Source organism: Pezoporus occidentalis, unplaced genomic scaffold (assembly GCF_034315485.1).
Source record: "Pezoporus occidentalis ecotype Australia unplaced genomic scaffold, CSIRO_AGI_Poc_V1 ctg2, whole genome shotgun sequence".
NCBI classification, from domain to species: Eukaryota; Metazoa; Chordata; class Aves; order Psittaciformes; family Psittacidae; genus Pezoporus; species Pezoporus occidentalis.
The window spans coordinates 16,951,097-16,972,548 of record NW_026913855.1 but is presented as its reverse complement, the minus strand read 5'-3'; the positions used below and the strand labels follow the sequence as shown (position 1 = coordinate 16,972,548).

Below are 21,452 nucleotides of genomic sequence, written 5' to 3'. Positions count from 1 at the left end.
TTTTCCTGCTGTCTGAATTTGGCCCTGATTGTATTCACCTTTTTGAAACTGACCCTTGAAGAGCAGCACCAAGTAGAAATTTGTTTGAGCTACGTGCTGTGCGAATGTAACAGATGCAACAGCAATGCTCACTTGTACATAAGCAACACCAGTTTTTAATTCTGCTTCTATTCCTCATCTGTGAAAATGAGAAGTAGTATAAGATGAAGGTCCTCAGTGAAACACAGCCTCTCCCCTGCCGTCCCTTATTTTCACTATTTTACTATGCTTGACTTTTGGTTGCTTTTCTACCCACCTACCACAATGTGGACTTGACAGAATTAAATAATAATTGATACTTCCCTTGCTTGGAAGTTCCACAGTGGCTTGGGTTAGCTGGAGGACTCTAACAGAGCTGTCAGGCTCAGTACTGACCCTCCTTGCAGTCTACTGTGTGTTGGTAGCACATGTGGTATGCTTACTACTCCTTTCTCAGCTACCCTGGTGTGGTGAATGGAGTCCAGCTATTTAAAAGAGATCCAGAGCAGCTCAGCACAGATTTTCTGTGTTAAACAATTAGCTGAGCACTGAGACATTAACCAGATGTGCTACCCTTTGGGCCAGTTTTTGCAGTCTGGTTCACAAATGTGTGGTAGGAGAGGAGATTCAACCTGGTTTTCCTTTCTCATAGAATGGCAAGGGAAAACTGTGATACTGAGAATGCCAATGAGGAGAGCCAGATGGTTAGCTATTCTTGGTCATGCGCCTTTCACAGTGTTGTGCTGCCCTTCTTGCTTTGTTCCCATCTGTATCCGCAGCACTACATTCCATGTTGAAAGGGTTCATGAAGCATCTAGAAAGTATGGCAACACAACAGGAGAGAAAAGCTCGGTTTTGTTCAAAGTACCAGGTTTGGAATTAAGGCTGAAGAGGGTTTAACTTCAGTGGAATCGGGAAGTTGTAATATCTGGGTGAGTGAGTGAAGTGTGAAGCAAGATTGCCTTTACTACTGGCAGTAAGGCCCACCAAGAGAGGTCACCAAACTCCCAGGCTCTGCTAAAGGGTAATGGAATATGCGAGAAAAGGGTTCATCCAAATTGGTTTGTCTGAAAAGACAGGCTGAGGAAAAGCTTTGCAGGGAACATTTTGGAAAGGACAAAGGAGAAGGTAACTTAGGAAGCATCTTATTCTTTCTAATTCATCTGCCTGGTCTCTAGTTCAAGCAGAGGGATGCTACAATACTGATGAATGTCTGATTCCACTTTCACTCCTTGGTCTCTGTGAAATAGCAAACTAGGCAGCTCTGCTTGCAAGCTGCAAGGGAAACATGCTACAGCCTCATTTGTGGTCAACCCCAAACTTCTCCATCATGACAGAGTCGTAGATCAGTGACTATACACATAGTATGTCGGGCCGCATCACGTGCAGGGATATGGTATTTGTATAGGATGATGACTTTTAATAGTTTGTTCAAGGCACAACTTTTCATAGAATCATAGAAACATTTTCAATTTGAAATACAAATTGCCAAGTTGTGCATTGCACAAATTCTTAATAATTTGTATTTCAGACCGCTAAGTGTGGACAGCTAGTATCATGCATACACCATATATTGGTAATTCTTGTTGGTGTGTGAAAAAATCATAACCCTCTTATAGCTTTTGCAGTCACTTAAGAGGACATTTGAAGGCTGGAATGGTGTGAAAATCCCTGCTAGGGCTGATAGTATATGAGGAGGATTTCTGCATTTTCTCTTCTTTCTTTGCTGCTGCTACTGACTCATCCACTCTTTTTTGCTATCTGTTTATGCTCATTTATATGCACTTACTCAGCTGACTGGTTAAGTTCCACCACCCACTTACAACTGCAATGAATAATGTTTTAGGCCTGGTGTCTCACAAGTGCAGGCCCCTCACACATCAATGTCAATACTGAAATTGCTTTTACTGATAGCAGCCACGTGGCAGGTATACAAAGAGCAGCCTGCAGAAAGAGCAGCATGAAGAGCATCATTCATCAGGCTTACTTACAAGAAGTCATTTTATCTGTTAGCATGAAAATGTTGTGGTCCCCTTCCTCTTCCTTTCTCTTCCTTCCACTGCCTGTGATCACAATGTGCTTTTCTCCCTGTCTCGATTTTTCACATCATGGTTACAAGTCAGGGCTCCAGATGGAGCTAGGTTGTGTCTTGCTGTTGCATAGAACCCTTGGAGGAGGTTCAAGGAGTCTTTTGTGCTTTTTGAGGAAGCGTCATTACTGCCACATGCACCAAACCAGTCTGTTTCATTTCCAGTCAAAGATGTTTGTCTGCATGACTTAAACCCAGCTGCTCAGCTTAAGCCATTGCTTAAATTTAACCATGTGCTTAATTTTGCCTGAGCATGAACCGCGCAAGGCCCTCACAGTGTCAGACTGCAACAGGTTCATAGACCCATCCCTGCAATGCTGCTCACTGGAGGATGAAGCCTGCTCCTTAAAAGAACAGGGTAGCAGTAGCTTTGCTTTGGTAGAATTTTTTCTCAAGTGCATCATTCATCTGTCCCCAAAGAAGGAGCCTTTCCTACATGTGCTACTGTGCTCAGAGACTTGATGGGTATGTGATTGATTGGACCCAGGCTGCACTTACTTAATTTTGTATGACTTCAAGTTTCTTCTGGGTACTGATGATTTATTTGGACTTTTGTTTCTTCTTTATTTTAACGAAGTGCCTCTGCTTGCTTGGGATAATCACCACAATGAATCCAGGAAGCTTTCCTGACCTTAAAAAGGGTAACTGAACATAGGCATTAGATTTAAAAGGAGGGTTGTGGTGATTGTTCTTAATTGAATTTGAAAGACAAAAAAGACTTTAAAGATCTCAGTTGGCACATGAAAGAATGCCCTCTTCTTGTTCTAGGTTGTATTGTCTCATTAAAATGCCCCCTTTCCTGTAATCACTATTTCACAGTTCAGCCATCTCCAGATACTGTGAAACAGCTGTGCAAAGGTCAAGTACAAGAGGGCAATGGGAAAAGAAAATGACACCACAGCTCCCAGGGTTTCCAACCACCCTGTTAACAAATTTACTGACACAGGGCATAATTTTTACTGACGCTGCCTATTTTTTACTGACACTGACTCTTAAGACTCCATAGGGAGCAGATGCTGACATCTCTCTTGACTTTGAAAAGCTCATTGCTGAAACAAAATGGGTTTATGCAAAGATTTACATACAGTGTCTAAACATTAAGCAGGGGATCAATAGTTCTTCAAGTCTGAGTAATGATCCCACATGGCAAAGCTACATTTTAATTAATAAGAATGCATCCATACTTCATCTTTGCACTTTTTCTTCCCTTCTTAGAGGGTACCAGTGCATCCGGGGCTCATTCAAGCACATACTTACTTCTTATCACATACTAGCCTGAGACTCCTTGGGCTTATCTGCTTTGACCTGTGCATACTAGCACCTTTATGACTTTTAGTGAGTCCCCTGGACTCCTTGGGCTCTGGTGCTGCTTTGAGACCTGTGCAGACAGACCTAACACCTTTATGACTTTTAGTGAGTCCACTGGAGCTTGGTGCAGGGATCTGTACAGCCTTGCAGATCTGACTGTGAGATCAACCCCTTGGTTAAGAGGTAAGGGTGGCAGGTAGATCTCAAAGAGCTTGTCACATCCTGGATAGTTTTCATTTGAGATAGACCTCATGGTTCAGAAATATGTTGTCTGTTTTAGCATCATGCTTAGCTTTAGAGTCTCCTTGGTCTCTTCAGTTGTTTACTGTTGACCTTTCAGCCTTACGTAAACGTGGGTTTGTGTGGTTCCTCTCTTAAACCTGACCGTTAAACTGTGCTCTGTGTGATGCACTTGCAGTTTTTTCCCCTTCTGCTGGTTGTGTTCCCTCTCAGTTGTTGACTGTGACTGGAAAATAGGCATACAAAGCATTTTGCATTCTCTGAATGTACCACACAGTAATTCTGCTGTCTGAAAACTCTGTAATGTCAATAATTGATGCACTTGAGAAGTGGTAATTAAATTAGTTAATTATGCTGGTAAAATTACATGCAATTATGTGACTGCAGGGTATGTTTAGTAAATTAGGCTTTCCCATACTCACTACATATTGTGGTGCCAATTTTGTTCCTTGATGATTAGGTAGCTTTTGATACTTCTTAATTGATTTAATACCTGGATCTTCATTAGCCCTCGATTGCTATGCAATGTATGTCTGACATTTTTCTCTCTGATATTTCACAGAGTATCGTTCATCAAAAAAAAAATCAATCTATACATATATACATATTCCTGTCAGATGTTAAAGCATCAAGACTTCAGGGAAAATGCTGTCTTCTACAAGTGTCTTGTGGTGACTTGCCCACTAGTGCAAGATGCCAATCAACTAACTGTCCCTGGGAACCCTCTAATATGGAATGACTGATTTCATTTATGTTTCTCTTGAAAGATCCAAATAAATAGGTGTCTCAGGGAAGATTGGCACGGTGACAGCTGTTTTAATGACACCTGTTATCTTTGCAGAGAGCAGTGAAAGATTATTAAAAGGTAACAGTAATTCAATAGAAATTTCAAGGGGGTCAGATTTGATGGCGTCTGGTGCATGGGTGTGGTTTACTGCTCTTCACTCGTGCTTGCTCAGTGTTGCATGTGTCAGAATCACCTCCCAGCAGATGGTTACTTTCATGCTGGCTGTGTTTACTATCACAAAACTTTCACAGATCTCTGTCTCCACACCCCATATTTCCCATCACCAGCACATACTCTTGTGTTGTCAAAAATGATGCTTCTGAGTATGATCCCTCTTTAGTGATGTTACTGACAAACTGTACCAAAAGCTAAAAGCCAGATCATGTAGACTGAGCTAGGGTCTTTTATTTCTGTTTATAAGGCAGAATCTCTGTGGGAGATGGGAAACGGTAGGGTGGAGCAATTGTTTGTTCTTTGTTTTTTGAGTCATGAAGCATATAACTTTGTCTCTACCTGAGCCTAGTCCAGCAATTTGCCAGTAACAAAAGCAGTGGGATCTGAATGATAGAGCAGATAAGTAACTGGACTGAAGCGACCTGAGAAGAAAACATCCTGCTGCTGTGATAACTTTAGAAAATGATGGATGACTGTACCCTGTTGATGTAATGTTTCTGGGAACTAGATTCAAATATAGACAGGTAGGACCCTCGGATTGTCAGTCAACCATTTTGAGAGATAAACACCTTACTCTGTGCCTATTCCTCTGCAGTACCATTGACCAGGCTGCTGGGGATTGTGGAGCTGAGTCTTATGATTACGATTTAATACTAGCCTAGGGGGAGTCAGTCCATTTTGCTTCTGTTTGCTTTGCTTAGGGCTTTACTGTCTTTTCCATTTTCCTGCTTCTTCTCAATAATGTTTAATACATAAATCACCACTGTTAGAGCTAGCAAGCTGGATGGCTTCTGAAACCCTACACATCATGGCTTTCCAGGCTACTTGGTCTTAGGACCAAGGCTCTGTAGTTTGTGAGCACAGGGAAGCTTCTGATAGGAGGGAGTCTGTGTTTCTCCAGACTTCTAAATTAGTGTTTCTAGAGAAGTTCCTGCCTTTATCAATACAACAATATTGTAGATTCTTGAGCAGGTTCTGTAATTTTCAAGCTCACAGTAAAATTGAAGTTAACTGGGTAGTACTGCATGTGAAGGGTTTCATATATACTTGCTCCAGCAGCAAGAACTGTGGTTATATTTAAGATGCTGATAGGTATTTTGAAAAACTATGGTTTTGTTCTATGAGAAGAGCTGCTCTTAAAATATGAAGGAGTAGAGCCAATTAGAAGGAAAACAGTGGAGAAATATGCAGATTTAGATGGGAAAGCTCTCTCCTAAGGATATTAGCAGGATGTATGTATAGAAAGATAGGACCTCCTGCAGGCATGTAATGGTCTTACTAGTGAGTCTGTTAAAATACCACCTGCTTTGCCTGGAAATCTCTGGTATTCAACAGCTTTGTTCAGATTTTCATATTTGGGAAGGTGCTTGAATATTGAAAATGAAGGCGAGATCAAAACCAAAATAACTGTAGGAGAGCTGGGGATGTGCAGAAGTTTCTTGCTTTTTTTCTTTAGTGGGGACAATTTCTGGCTCTTGCAGTCTTCTGAAAGCAGTACATTCAAAACAGCCTATCTTTATTTGGCACATTTGTGCAAGTGAAGCTGGCGTGCTACCTTGTTAGTTGGCGTAATGCCATCCCAACAGATGGACAGGAGTATAGACAGCCAGGAGACCATGTACAAGCATCAGTATGTGTGTTGAGGGCAAGATCCCCTAGCCAGAAGTGTTGAAATGATTGTCTGTCCTGTGTTTCTGCACTTGTGGCTAAGATGATGTTCCAGCCCTGAATGGAATTAACTGCACCGATATAAGATAATCCTTCACCTCCAAGGCAGGAGCTGCCTTTTCACACAGAATCTGGGTTACTATTCCACCAGGTATTTCTGTGGAAACTCTGGTGATTCCGGACAAACACTAATGCTTTCTACATCACAAATATTTTTAAATGCGATGAGGCCAACTGTTAAAGTCCTATGTGCAATAGGTCATACTCAAACAGTCTCAGAGAACAGAGCTCCATCAATGGTGACAAAATCAGAGGTGTAAATGACTGAGTTCAGTTCTGCACAATTCACTGAGCCCAGATTTCTGCTCAGCTTGAAAAGTGGGCAGAGCTTGTCTGTAGATTGCTACAGGAATTCATTGTTAGACTTCTCTGGACATCTTTCATGCTGTTTGTCTTTGCCTGAAGCAACACCATTTTCCCAGTGGGACACACAAAACCACATCTGTTAACATTAGGTGCTTTTGTAATTCAGGTAGTTACTTGATTGCTTTTATGGAATCAAAGATTCATCTAATGTATAGTCTAAGGGGTGGAAGAAAAGCCATACCTCCATAATTTGATAGTACTTGTTAAATTATAATAAGCTGTAAATCTGGGGTATTGGTAGTGGATGTTTAGTTTTGGGATGGCCACTTTTGTTATAGTTCAATTTTTCCTCAGGGAAATGCTGTAGGGTTAAACTGAAAGAAAACCTTGTTAAATTTAAACTAATTCTGCTAATTTTAGCAAGCAGAACTAGTGTTGAAATGGCAATATTCACATGTGCACATAAGCAATCCAGCAAAATGAATTTGTTCCTTTTAGATGTGTTTAAACGTAACAGCCAGTATCATCTGTACAAATAGCCATTGGCAGTCTGAATGGTAGAGTTCTGCAAATAAGCCAGCAAAGTCACCAAGCTGAGTCAGGATCACGTTTGTTGGATGAAATGTTACATTAATTGGTCTTACTGAACTTCCAAATAGGTATATGTGCATAAATGGCAGAAATGTTTGTGGGCCTACCCCTAGCCTTGCTTGTCTTGGAAGAAAGATTGTTGAGACATCTGTTAGACTGAAAAAGAGGAGGCTCAGGAGAGATCTTGTCAATGTGTATATATATACCTGAAGGGAGGGTGCAAAGAGGATGGAGCCAGGCTCCCTTCAGTGGTGCCCAGTTGACAGAAGGAGAGGCAGTGCAGCAAACTGAAACACAGAAGGTTCCTTCTGAACATAAGGAAACACTTTTTTCCTGTGAGGTGACTGAGCACTGGAACAGGTTACCCAGAAGAGTTGTGGAGTCTTCATCCTGGAGGTATTCAGAAGCTGTCTGGACATGGTCCTGTGAAACAGGCTGTAGGTGACCCTGCTTGAGCAGAGGGACTTTGGACAAGATGACCCACCTCAGCCGTTCTGTGACACGAAACTAGTGGCTGTTGAAATTGAATTTAGATCATATGTGCCAGACCTCTCAGCCAGAGGGAATTTAGTTGTCTTCTTTTGTTCTTTTTTCCTTTTTTTTCCTAATAGCTCTTGTTTATCTGCAGAAGGTCATGAGTAGTATCTGTATTCATCTTACCATCATCATCTTCTCAGCATACTTCCTTGATGTATAAGAGCCAGAGCTGAACTTGCCGTGGCTCTTCTGAGCCATCACAGCTTGTCCATTATTTGTATCTAGTTAAAACAAGGTTCCCTTAGCAAGATGGAGTACAAGTCCTCCACACAAACCAAAGATGCTTGTTTACTGTTACAGCTCTTCTTTCATCTCTGTTACTTGATGATTCTTGGCTTTTCCCTCTTTACTGTCTTCACTGTCATGTTAACGCAGCTGATAGTGAATGCTGTCCTTATTTTAATGACAGTCATTTTAGGTTTGAGTTATCAAGCACCCAACTCAGAGTGACTCTAGGATGAGATATTTAGCTGTTTAGCAGCCATGTGGGTGCATTGCAGTAGCTTTGATGTGCTGGCTGGCTTTTTTATCATTTAGATAAAATTTTCCCTGCTTGCCACTACTCTAATATATGTGTTTAGCCAACTGGACACCTGTAAATATGCTTTACTCTGCCTTTTTGTTTTTTTTTTGTAGAACTGGTTTTCTGTCACATAGATTCCTTATGAGTCCCATCTGCTTTATTGATTTCAGATGAGACATATAGCAGGGAAGTCTAGGTAGAGGGTTTTGAGTAGATTCAGATTATACAGTTCAGAGTAACTGTAACGTCTCAGTTTGCCACTATAGTGGAGAAAATTGCAGAGCTGGTAGCATGAAATTATGGTGTCTAGGGCAACTATATATTTAAGGCTTAATCTAGTGTTATCCCAGAAACTCTGGTAACTGGAATTTGGATGCTGGCGCTGTATTAGTATATTACAGTGATACTCAAGTAAATTGGTGGCTCTGCTTACAAGAACCTTGAATTCTGTTGGCCTTGATGGGTTCTGGTGCCACCAGTCTCAGAATTTAAAAAGTCTTTAGTTAATTCTCCAAAATGTTTAATGTTTTGTGAGATGCAGAAAAAAAAACAAAGCAAATTATTAAGTCATAAGGGGCCTTCGTGTTGTTTTAAAGGCTATTCTGGTTTTTGAGTTTCAAGGTGGCAGTTGGGTCATGATTTTAAGTGTTTGGTTTGTTTTCTAATACATCATTTTTAGTTTTAAAGAGAAGGCTTGGGTCTCATATAACTGCTAACTTTTGGGAGCTGAAACTTTAACCAAAGCATCAAATATTGTGACACTTATGATTGAAACTGTTAGAGCTGGCAAGACTGTGCTTTCTCATTGCCAGTTTATTTTATAGGCATGATTGATTGTAGTTGGTCATCTAAAATGCTGTAAAAAAATAAAAATAAATTATATGTTCCTTCAGTCTTTTGCAAAGTAGTTGAGAACATGCTGTCAATCAGCCATACCTATTGAACATGTCCAGCCAAATCCCAAATGTGTTATACATGTTGATCTGCTTGTACTTACAAGGAGAGTGTATATGTATATATATATACACAAAGTATTAGAGTGTGATCTCTCTGGGCATATTTGAAAAGAAAAGATTTTTAGTTTCTTTGCATAAGGAATACTTTTATAATGCATCAAAAGTAACCCTAACTAAGCCATATAAAGGCATATCACATCCTTCAGCTTTGTGACTCACTTATTTCTTGATTATACGCCAAACACAAATTCCAGTTCCTTGTGTTTTACTTACAATAACATTAGTGTTTAATTCTACAAACTCAATCAAAGCTACACTTAATATAAAGAAAACAAATTCTCTATTTTATAGCTGCATTAAATACTTTCCCCTAAAATGGTTTAGGGGTGTGTTTTTTTATTTATGGATTTTTTTCAGAAAGCTATAGACTTTGTTTTAGTTTTAGTACTCTGTATTTATAGTTGTGGAATGATCATTTTCTGGTTGATTTCACACTGAGCTCTCTCAAAACTAGTTGTAATAGTTTCATGCTCTTTAAATCTTTTTCTTCCTATCACTGCTGTTACAATATATTATACTTTATATTCTTAAGCTATTAACTCTGGGCTCAGCTAAAGATTTGTTGGTGGTTTAAGGGAGAGTATCTGGGTCATTTGTATTGGTATTAGCTTTTTATTTTGCTACGAATGGCAAATAAAATAAATAATTCCTGATTTGCTTTTTCTTGGAGAGATGCAATAGATAAATGGGATTTTTTTTTTTTTTCTTTCTCCTTAATACCTCATCTTCAGTCTTTAAGGAAGTTTGCAAGTTGCTTGGGGCTGTTTTCATTGACCTTTACACCCAATTCAGTCAGAGACTCTGAGCATCTCTGCAGGCTAGGAAAGTAGGACCTGCTTCCCAGCAGGCACTGGGTCCTCTAAGCATCCTCTTAAGTCCCTGCTCAGCACAGGAACAACTGAGCAAGCCAAGCATCCTATTGCAGAAGCAAGGTGCTTTTGGGTTGATGGACATGACAAATAGGAGGAAGAAATCTGTTTCTTCTCAGTAATTGAAATCTTAGCCTGGGTTTTGTATCAGATTTTGAATGGGGCAGGTTGTGGTGCTGTGGTGGCCAGAATTCACTGCTTTCCTTTGCCCTTCCTTTACCCAACACAAACACACATGTGCACTGACTGATAGGAGCAGAGCATATGGAATTTACATTGCAATGGCCTCTCTGGAAGCATAGGCATAAGCATAGGCATTCCATATAACTACTGAAGTACCAGTTGTGTTTAGTTTGTAGGATGACCTCTAAGCAGATGGTGGAGGAAGAATAAAACAAAGCAAGTAAGGAAAGATGAGAAATTGAAAGAAGGCTGCTTCCCCAGCCTCATATTGTGCTTGTTCATGAAGCTTCACTTTGCAATGAGTGGTCTCTTTGCTGTTCCTAGACTCCTGAAACAACATGATCGTGTATGACAACATTATACCTGAAACGGTGCAGGACCTAATGGCCTCTAAGCACCCCCAATAATCATTGTATCCTAGGTGGAGGCAGTACTGAGATGCTACCTTGAGGCTCGCTGAAGTTTGTTGTGACTTAACTATGGATAGTAGGAGCAAGTGCCTGTGGACCTGAATGCACCCCTGTGTCCGGTGCCCGTTTACCAAGTGCTATTTAAGTTTCCCCTTTTAGCTACACTTTCACCACAGAGCAAAATGCCACCTACCCTTTCTTGCTCTGGTACTGACTGCTACTTTACTGGTGGTCTTTGTTTGTTGGCAGGGCCCCTGTTTTCTAAAGTCTAATTTCTTCTTTCTCTGTACAGTGTAATTGTCATGACTTTGGGATGAAGAAAAGAAGTTTGAATAGACAGAACTGAGGGCAGAGCTTTATTCAGCAGTGTACATGTTGTTGCTTTCTACCTGAGGAGTTAGACGTGGAGGATCTTGTTGAGGCTTGTGTTAATTCATATTTACTGAATATGTGCTTCTGTGCAGCAAAATAACCCAAATAGTTATATCTATTGAATATTTCTATTTTATTATACTTACACTGAATTGGTCCATGTGTGAAAGGTCATATAAGAGCCATAAGGTGATCAAATCAAAGGTTTCTTCCCTCATTGCTGAAGATATTATTCTGAGGAGTGTGGTCTGAAGGACAAAACACCTGACTCTTGGCACAAGCTGGAGATGATTTTACAGTGAAAGACCAGAAAGGCACACCTCAAAAAGGTGAAAGGCATCAGGGAATGGGCTGTTGAAAGGTCAGAAATAAAATGGTGTGGAAGTGGAGCATTCTTTCCTGTCTTTTACAGTCATGACATCAGCAGAGCTACCAAGGCAGTAAGCAGTAGTAGAAATAGAGAGAAATCAAGGAGAAAATAAGGTGGAGAGAAGGGATTTTGTAGGCATAGGAGTTTGCTTTTTTGTTGCTGTTATGGAGGTTCTGTTTGTATGGGTAGCACAAAGAATCACAAAGCAGGTGTAGGGAGTTGAGGGAGAGAGTTTTTCCGCTGCTAGAGGCAAGAATGTGAAAAGATGGAAAGCCAGTTCGAATACAGGGGCAGCAGTTCACAGGCTGGCAAAAGTAAGCCTGTGAAGGGTTTTTAAAACAAGGAAGTAGGTTTTGATCTAAATCCCATAATGGACTGAAAGCCAGTGGAATTGTCTAGCACTGCCAAATCAAAGTATTCAAAGCTCGGGAGTTTTCTTGCCCTGTTCTATTATGGTATCTTGAAATAAGCCTAAACGTCACAAAACATTCAAAAATAATCTTGAGTGATCTTTATTTCTTTTTTTAAACATTACTCTTTCTTTTAATTCAGGTTTGTCAAATTTCAGCTTTCTCTGAGACCATAAGGAGCACCAAAGCCATTAGAAATACTCAAGCTCACATAGCCTGTGGTGTCTCAATTCAGTCTAGCAGATTCAGCTCAGATATTACACTGGCAACTTTCTAAATGTGTCATGCCACAAATTATTTGGCAAAAGTGTTACTTTTGTTTCTCTCTTCCATTTATACAGCATTTTTCATCCTTCCTGATAAAGGCAGGTATGATTTTTTTATATTTATTTTTGTAAAAACTACATTGGGAGAGTAGTCTACAGGCCAAATTTGTTCATGGTCTATTTTTAATAGTCAGCTTCTGCAGATTCAGAGTAGAGACTATGGAAGCATGCCATGGCTTGATGGTCCCTAGGCTGTCATCAATAATGTTGATCTATGCTTGGTTTATTTTTTTTATAACACTAGTGCAGGTGGCATGCTGACAGAATATAGACCCCTTCACAGGCTGTCCAGGTAGTGAATCTTTTTATAAATGGGACTGGCATGTGGTTAAAGAGTTCCGTAGTAGCATGTCTGGAGAGAGGGGTGATTCAAATGCAAAACAATTCTGACTTTCTTCAGCAGAGATGTCTCTGTACAGTGCATCAGACTCTGCAGCAAGTTTTAAACTAGCACATCAAAGTCAACTTGCCGCTTTTAATTGCCTCTGAAACAGTAGTAACAACAACTCACAATGAGGATAAACCTTTTCCTTTGTGTGTGTTACGTCACATAGCATCTGTTGTCCCTGGTTTCCAATTTTGACCTTTATTTTGATAGAAAGCCTCCCAAAATCCATGTACAAAGATCTGTCAGTAGCTGCATTTCTTGGGGTAAGCTGTGTGCACCTTTCACTGTCCTGTACTGACTACAGAAATGACTGTATAATTTCCAAATGTATGTTTGGCACAGGTGCAAAACTTTTGATTGTGGAAAGATGTTAAAACCCCTGCTCCATTTAAAAAAGAGAAGAAAAAAAAAAAAAGGATTAAAAAAAAGGACATTTTCCATGGTAACTTGACAATTAAGTACTTTGCTCTTGGCCTGATTTCACTTTGAAATAAAGCCTCAGATCTCAGGCTGTAAGTCTCCTGGTTCAGCAGAAGCTCCATTTCTCAAATACAGGCTGCTTGCCAGTGCTGCAAACTAAAGAGGATTGGGAACCCAAAAGTCCTGGATCATCTGTGCCAGTTGTGAGATGTCATACAGCTTTGGGTTCTACTGAAGTGCCAAGAATAGGAACAGAAATGTACTGATGTGCAGGGCAGGCAGCAAAATCAGCTCTGAGTTAATATTGGGGCTAGAAGCCAATCTCTGCCTTGTTTTTTGCACCTTGCTTCCCAGCAGGACTTTGTGAAACTGCATTGCTTCTGATACTTCATTGCGCCCTGTAGGCAAAGAGTCCTAGCTAGTGCTCAGTCTCCTCTGGCCCACAGAGTGGCTGTGTTACCAGCTCCATGGCAGCAAGCCTGCAAGCTCTTGAAGTCCCTGACTATGGATGTGATTTGACTGTGAATATGGTTGCCATAAGGCATTGCTGAGGCCAGAGGATTTAGCAGGATTAAATGAGGGATTGAATGCTTTTGTATAAATAACCAGGATATCTAGAATTATAGTTGTTAATGCTAACAAACATTTCAGGTGGATATAAAACCCTCAAGCTTTAGGGTTTAACTTTCAGGGATCATGACAAAAAAAAAAAAAAAAAAAAAAACACAACCCAACAACCCTCTAAGGGGTGGTGTATTCCAAATATTACCTCTAACAGGTTTTCTTTCTTTTTTCTAAGACACTTGGTACATGGCTCAGGCCAGAGGCAGGATGTTAGAATAGGTGGGTCACAGGTAAGACTTTGTGTGTCAGTGTTTATGTGTCTACAATGTCTTCCTCTACTCTTACTCACCATGAAGACCAAGAAGTGATTTTGGTACATTTATTTATTTGCAAATCATTATCCAGCATTACTAAGGAGACATGCATGTGAGTAAAGTGTATGTTGGCATGAGACCTTTGTTAGTTGGACAGCAACAGCAGATGCTCCCTGGCTGTACTTGTTGTTCCAGTAATTGGGCATCTTCACAGAAACATGTCAAAGGGTGGCAAGGAAAAGAAAAATCTCACCTTTCATGAGGTTTGTTTCTGTGGGCTGAAGTTATGACTTGGCTTTTGGGCATGAAAAACACCCACAGTACCACACCTCCCTGGCAAAGCCAGGTGCATGAGCACTCCAGAGGCTTATTATTGAGGGAAACCCTGGAAAGTCACTCATTCCCCATGCCTGAATAACACACCTAGTGTTGTTACCTCAGGCAGTTTTCTGTTCAGCCCTGTTAGTAAGTGTCATACAGAACTGTTGCTTTGCTTGCAATAGCATTGCAGCACATAAAATAAAGGTCAGTAACTGTGACCTAAAGAGCTTAACAAGGGAATGCACAGATTTTAAAGCAAATGGGCTTTTTGTCAGTGGTGCCCAGTTCTTATATCTTTGGTGCAACTGAAAATTTTCTGTAATTCCTTTTCTAGTTTACAGGTGGAAAACTGAACACACCTAAGGAAAGGAAATGCTGGAGTCCTCTGTATAGTCTAGAAGTAGAGCTGGTAGTAGGGCTGTGCCTGCTATGGCCTGCTGCCCTTAAAAGAAACAAGCAATGTTCTTCATCATTTCATATGTACAGATGGGCTCCCAGTTCTATTTCTTCATGTTTTGTTTGTTTCTGATGACTTCTTTTGAGCTAGGGTGCATTGTGGAAGTACTGAAGTATCAGAAGAATGTGCACTTTATAGGATTGCCAGACAGGTTTTGTGCTTTTAATCAGTTAAAGCAAACATCTGGTTCTTTGAGAGGTGGTTCCACTAGCTCCTGAACTGTGAACTTGGGCCAAATGTCCTCAAACTAGGAGGAAAAACACTTATAAAAGGCAGAATTAATGAGATCCTGAAATCTGAGTAAGGTTCATTGACTTGTCAGATCCTATATAACCAATGATTTAAGCAGCATGAATTATAGAGGCACTATCAGTGCAAGCTGCAACTATATTACGCTTGGTATAAGTTGCTGCATTTCTTCATCCTTCATTTGGTGAAGGATGCTTTGAGTTAGAAAGTACTCTGGAAAGTGCTAAGCAAGTAAAATGCTGTGATTCCTGCTAAAACTCTGACTTCACTCAAGGTTTTTTTCTGAATAAAGCAGAAAAATGGGTTCTGGCATATTTTCTCTTCATTTCTGTTCTTGTGAATAAGAAAGGAAGAATATTGCAATGTTTAATATATGTGCAAGAATTCTACCTGCCTGCAAGAGCAGGGAGATGACTCGCACTGCTGCTGCATACATTGTGCTCCTTTCTTTGTCTTTTTTCCACTGAGATGTGTGGTTAGGTGTCCATGACAGTTAACTAACAGTCAGACAAAAACCTGTAAAACAAAATCTTCTGTTTATTGTAATTCCTCTAGCTATCCCTGCTCACAGCAAAGTCTTGGGGAACTTTGGTAAGATTTTTATTTATTTTGTTACATTGTGTTCTACTATACATTATAGTATATCTTCAGTGCCAAAAGGGACATCTGCGGAGATCTGAGCATATTTCCTTTAAAGTGGCTCTTTGTAAGCATACCTACTTATTCCTGTCATCTTTATCTGCTCCTTCTGCACGAGAAGTGAATGTAGACTTCCCTCCTTTTACAGGTCTCAGGAATTTTAAACCCTGTGGGACAGGACACTAAATGCATTCTCTGGGATAGTTACTGACTTTGTTGTGCTGCTCACATGAAAAGCTGTTTTTCTTCAATTTCAGCCTTTTTTCTAGGAGGTGCTCATTTTAGTAAAAAAAGAAAATAATGGCAACATTTTTCCTTTGTGCAGATTCATTAATGGGCCCAGGGCTCCTAGTTAACTGCATTGCTGTAAGTAAGGGGAGTATCCCGGTTGCAGAATGATGCTTGGAGTAGCAGCGGAAAGATACCTCCCAGGTAGGCACTTTCTTCTCTCCAGTTGAACTACTTCTGTGGTAGAAAATCAGGTGTTGATTTTATTTCATATGCGAACATGGCTAGGAGCATTCTAGCTAGAGCACATTTAAAGCACAATTTCTAATTGTCCATGTAGTTGTTGGAGTGATGTTAGCCAATAAAAGGGCGCAAATAGTTTCCTAATTGAGACAGTTGGACTCTAATGTATCCATCATCTTTTGTCTCTGTTGCTAATGTCCAGTGCCATTCCCAATTTCACATCCATTTCAGATATCACAGGCTATAGCTTTCTGAAAACCTCTTTCTTCCTCTTGTCCAGAGGTGTCTGCAAGTGCTCTGCCACAGGCTTGATTTGTTGGATCCAGGTCACATTGAAGTGATGCCTAAAAGAACCCCTCCAGTAAGGTGATGCAGACAGGTGAGAGTCAGCTCCCTAGACCTTTTTCCTGCACGAACTGGCCTGTCTAGTGCAGGTGTGGTCCAGTGTGAGCTAACTGTCACTTTAAGTTTCAAGAATCTCTGTCCTGGTCTTCCTGTCCAGTGTGAACTTACCCTAAACCAAAAGGCCAGTAACTGTTTTATTATAGAACATGATACTAAGTCCATTGGATAATTTTCTGCTTTTACAACCATTTATTAAATTGTTTAATGAAATATTAAGTAAGTAATAGACTTTTCTGCTTGGTTGAATACTTATGCAGATATATTCTCTTGTAGTTTATGAGACTAAATTGCTAACCAGTTTTCTTGAGTGTTGTGTACAATATCAGAGTTCTCTAGGTACCACATTCTGTAGTTCAGATAGTGGTCCTGGTATGTATGGTATTTCATGGTGCATGAACTGGTATCAAGTGCTCCCTGTTCTCTGCTGTGCTCTTAAAAAATATATGCACAGCTATGACATCTTTGACCATGATTATTGCTAAGTGAGGCAGAAGGAGGATCCCTCATGCACTACTGCAGGATACTGCTGGTGATAGAATTAGAACTCTGAGACCTAGAATCTTGGTTGTTATGGTGTACCCCAATTCAAAGTATCTTGTTTAAATTAGATGGGGACTAAGACAGACATATCAAAACTGAATTAAGTCTTTGAAGGATTAAAAGTAGCGATTATAAGCAGGCAAACATTTAATTGTATGCAACTTAAAACAATGCCTGTGTGGTTTTTTTATCTTGTGATATATTAAATCTTCTGGTATGTTCTACCAGTTCAGAATAGATATATATATATATTTTTTTTTTGTCCAAGCTTTCAAATCCAAAATTAAAGGCTTCCGAAACCCTTCTTTTTATGAATTGTCCTATGAAATTTATGGTGACAAATAGCAATTCCTGATTGATTCTTCTTACATTAGTGTGCAGATCCATCTAAGCATGACCAGGGAAGCCTGGGAACTTGCTGTGGTCAAGCTTTCTTGAGAGCCTGCTGGAGGCATAATGTGCTGTCCAGAATATCTGTGTTAGCATGATGTCTAGTCCAGAGAGTGAAAAAGGAACAGGAGGAAGCATGTGTTTAATCAGAAAGTCCTTGGAACTGATCACTTGAAGTGGTTAAGAGATCTGACAACCTAATTCCTGTGGGGACTTCTCTTTCAAGCTTATTGGCTGGGCTGAGGGAGTACTCCACGTCAAGTAGGTGCAGAGAAAAAGGATAAACCCCTGCCTGTTATGTGGGTTTAATGTATATCAGGCAGTGTAGAATGGAGGCAAATTTAGCATGTAAGGAAGCAGAGATGAAGCTTGGAAAATATATAACTACACAGATAGTAACCTTGCCCTCATGAGATCCAATAGAATTGCATTCTTCAACCACAGTTACTGCTGCTTTGGCCCGATTCTCTTGTCTTGTGCTCCCAGTGTTAAAGAAAGGGAATGAACAGGAAGAGTATAGCTGTCACCTTCCATTTGTTGGAGTACCTAAAGGTTGTAGAGGTGAGTGCCTGGAGGCTGGACAGCTGGAGATTCAAGAAGAAACAATCTTGGTTTTGCTGCTGCCCTTGGGGCATGTCTCACTGTGCATGTCTGTGCCTCACTGGTCTGCCAAGACTTTTTTGCTTTATCTGCATTACACAAGTCTGCAATGGAGGCATGCCACTTTCTAGCATGTTTTACATGATAGCTTGGCAGACCTAGAGAAGGGTTTGAGGCTGAAAATTTGTGCCTTTTTGGAGGGCTCTATACACTAAGGTATACCTTTTGTTCTTGACTTTAGCTCATGTGTGCCATAAATATTCCTTTTGAACATTCTTCTTCTGATTGTTTTCCAGATGTGGCCCTGAAACACTGCTCTCAAGGTATCATGCATTTCTTCACCTCACTGCCTTATTCATGACTTTTAGTTCCTGAGGACATATCTAAGTGGGGGATTTTCCTCTGATACCTCCTATTTATAAAATAGAGAGTGAGCTTTCAGATGATTACGCTTACCCTGCTTGTAGCAGATTCTGTGAGGTCAGCAACTTATCTGATATGATGGAGAAGACTGTAGAAAATGTGGTGTATAATCTCTTCATCTGTCTATTGAGTTTAGACCCAACCTCTTACACTGGCAAGTGAAAACCACTCATCCATTAATCATGATGCTGATAAATATGTTTTTTTTTTTATGGATTTGCAGGGTTTAAATATTAAGGGCCTGCCCTAAATTATTTGTCCTGATAAGTTTTCTCTGTTCTTGAAGCATATACTCAGCAGACATTAGCATTTAACCCAAGACTGATTATTTGGAGTTTGTCTACAAGCCAGCTATACAAAAAGCACGGAAATGGCTTCCGGCTAAGAGCTGGAGAGCTGGTAAGACATGGAGATACTGGTGTAGGAGGTAAATATGCATATTGAAACACTGTATTTATATTAACTATTTTCTCATGCTGATATTTTTTCAAGTATTCTGTTAATATTTAACATCACTATTATCTTCAGAAGTATTTTTTACATGTACTATATTTGCTTTTAGCCTCATTTCTCTGTGTTTAAATTGTCTCTGAATAGTGTGCGGTCTTCATTAATTTATTCATAATTTGAAATTATCTTGTTCTGTAGATTGTTTTCAAGCAGCTTGTTATGACTAGACAGGGTACAAAATTTGAGCTGTGTTGGTTACTTTGACTGGATTAAAGTAGTGCTTGGAATCAGGATTTCGATGCAGATATGTACAATTTGAAGTCCCAAACTGGATTTCCACAAACGTTTCCTAATATTCAGATTGTTAACTGCTAAGGAGTTTGCCTGCCTAACTCTTCACAGAAGCAGCTGATGTTTGCTAGTTGTTACTAACTGTAGCTATTCTGGAGATATTGCACCATTTCAGTTAATCATAGCCCTATTTTTACATGATTAATTAGAAAAACAAAACGAGAGGTTATACCTGGTCTAGTGTCTGTGAATCACATTGAGAATCTTCTAGTAGAAAAAGGAAAAATAAACATCAAGTGGAAGGTAGCACTGTTTCAATGACATTGCAATAAACACGCTCATTCATGTGAGTAGGGAGTTCTATAAGAAATAATCTTTTACATAAGGTGATTAAGACAAGTAAACCCAGCATTGCTTTTTTGTTGTTAAACAAAGATGTTATTCTCGCACTTGTAAGATTTAGTAAGACATTAAGCATGTGTGCATGATGTCAAGATATTGGCTCGAGCATGTGTTCTTACAGCCTTTATAGTTTGTGATGACATAATTAGGTACATTCTGTGAAAGTAACTTAAAATGTTACTGCCTGTTGCAATGAATTGAATGCATTTGGTCCAGGATATCTTGCTGCAACATTTGTGCAGCCTTTTGTCTGAAGGCTTGGGGAGTTCAGAAGTAAACACATCTTTCTTTTGTTCCATGCAGTCACGTGTCTGCAGGTTTCCATATGTTTCCAGCATCCAGAGATGCTGTCACCACTTAGTGTCTAACAAAACCTCAAGATCCCTGGCTAGAATCATCCTTTAGATTTCCTGGCTCAGTGAACAGCTGTACCTCATCGCAGTTTGCAGGCAAACTGGTGTTCAGCCTGGAACTGAAACTGCTGGCTTAGATATTCAGAGGTACAGATCACCAAGCAGTACTTAGCTTGCTAAGCCCAAGCTTTTGCTTTGTTTTTCCTGCTAGTCTTCTTTTACAAATGTCTGTGCAACTCTCGTAATTATTTTACCCTTCTGTTTCTGGCTCCTAGTTATTAAATACTTTACACTCTTTCTTCTCAGGATCTCAAAGCACTCAGGGACCTTAATTCCCAACACTTCTGAAACAAATATTTAAGGTACCTGTTTTAGAAGTAGCTCAGCTGGAAGGCAGTAGGCTAGCTCATCCAAGGTAAGACAAGCATATCTGTACACAGCCAAGCATAGGTTGCAAGTGTCCAGGCTCCAATTTCTGCCATTGTATTATTATTCTTTGGTTTTGTAATAATAAATGTAACAAATCAAATGTATTATCACTTAAATGAAACAAAACACAATTTTTTTTTTTCTTTTTTAAAAAAGGAAAGCATGGAGTAAATGAGCTGCTGTTAAATTCCTAGTCTTCCCTGTCCAGGGCCACAAGAAGAAAAGGTGAGTTGGGTTTTGGTTGGAAATCCAAGCTGAGTTTGTGTATGTATGTTAAATCACACTGAGAATATATATAGCAACAAGACACCCTGCCCCCCTCCACCTCCCAGGCTGTCTCTACGAGAGCTACATTTCTGGAAACTAGCAGTTTTGAAGACAGAGTGGACAAAACAGTAGCAATATGTAGCTGAGGTTCTTCATCAGTCTGGAATTATTCTAACTGTATCAACTCCTTGGTTGCTATAAATCAAATCTTCTTATTCCTGCTCTGTGGTTGTGCCCAAAATGAGCAAACTAGTTGTAAATGTTCTTTTTCAAAAATTTCAGCCTTGGGACTCAGCAGGATCTTGACACTGCACTATTTATAAAAGAGTAATTGTGGTTAGATTTCATAATATTAGAGCTTTCACTGGGAGGGGAACTAAAGTGAGGTGTGTGAGTGTGGTGCTCCCTGCATCCCAGAACAGCGACTGGGTTCAAGCTGCTTTTTCAGATACGTTGCCATTCAGCTGAGAATGGAAAAAAACCCAGAATATGCTCCAGTCTGGACTTGGCCAGAGTCTGGCTCTCTCTCTCTCTCTCTCCCTTCTCTCTGGAGCTGAGCTGGCCTTGCGCATGTCTTCAGGGTGGAGGCTTACAGCTTTTGCTGGGCTCTGCAGAAAGGTGCAGCAGGGTTGCATTTGTGAGATTTTAAAAGCCACAGTTGTTGTACCAAAACAGCCAGGCCCCACACACCATTTCCCATCTCAAGTCCTGAGCTGATCTGTTCAGAGCTCAGCAGATGAATCACTTGCTGCCAGTGCAGGGAAGGGAGTCATCCAAGATGGGTGATCATGCTTGGAGGGTGGTCTGTCTCTATGGGTTGTG

General features: G+C 40.2%; 2 long non-coding RNA genes across 2 annotated transcripts in view; both read left to right on the top strand.

Moving 5' to 3' along the window:
• Positions 1-18,798, top strand: part of LOC134163290 (uncharacterized) — a 92,204-nt gene extending 73,406 nt beyond the window's left edge. Inside the window, exons 2-4 of the long non-coding RNA XR_009964678.1 lie at positions 15,935-16,041; positions 17,902-17,976; positions 18,312-18,798. This is a non-coding gene — a long non-coding RNA (uncharacterized LOC134163290). The remainder of the gene's footprint in view (positions 1-15,934; positions 16,042-17,901; positions 17,977-18,311) is intronic.
• A 1,090-nt stretch (positions 18,799-19,888) lies between these two features.
• Positions 19,889-21,452, top strand: part of LOC134163289 (uncharacterized) — a 160,343-nt gene continuing 158,779 nt past the window's right edge. Inside the window, exon 1 of the long non-coding RNA XR_009964677.1 lies at positions 19,889-20,588. This is a non-coding gene — a long non-coding RNA (uncharacterized LOC134163289). The remainder of the gene's footprint in view (positions 20,589-21,452) is intronic.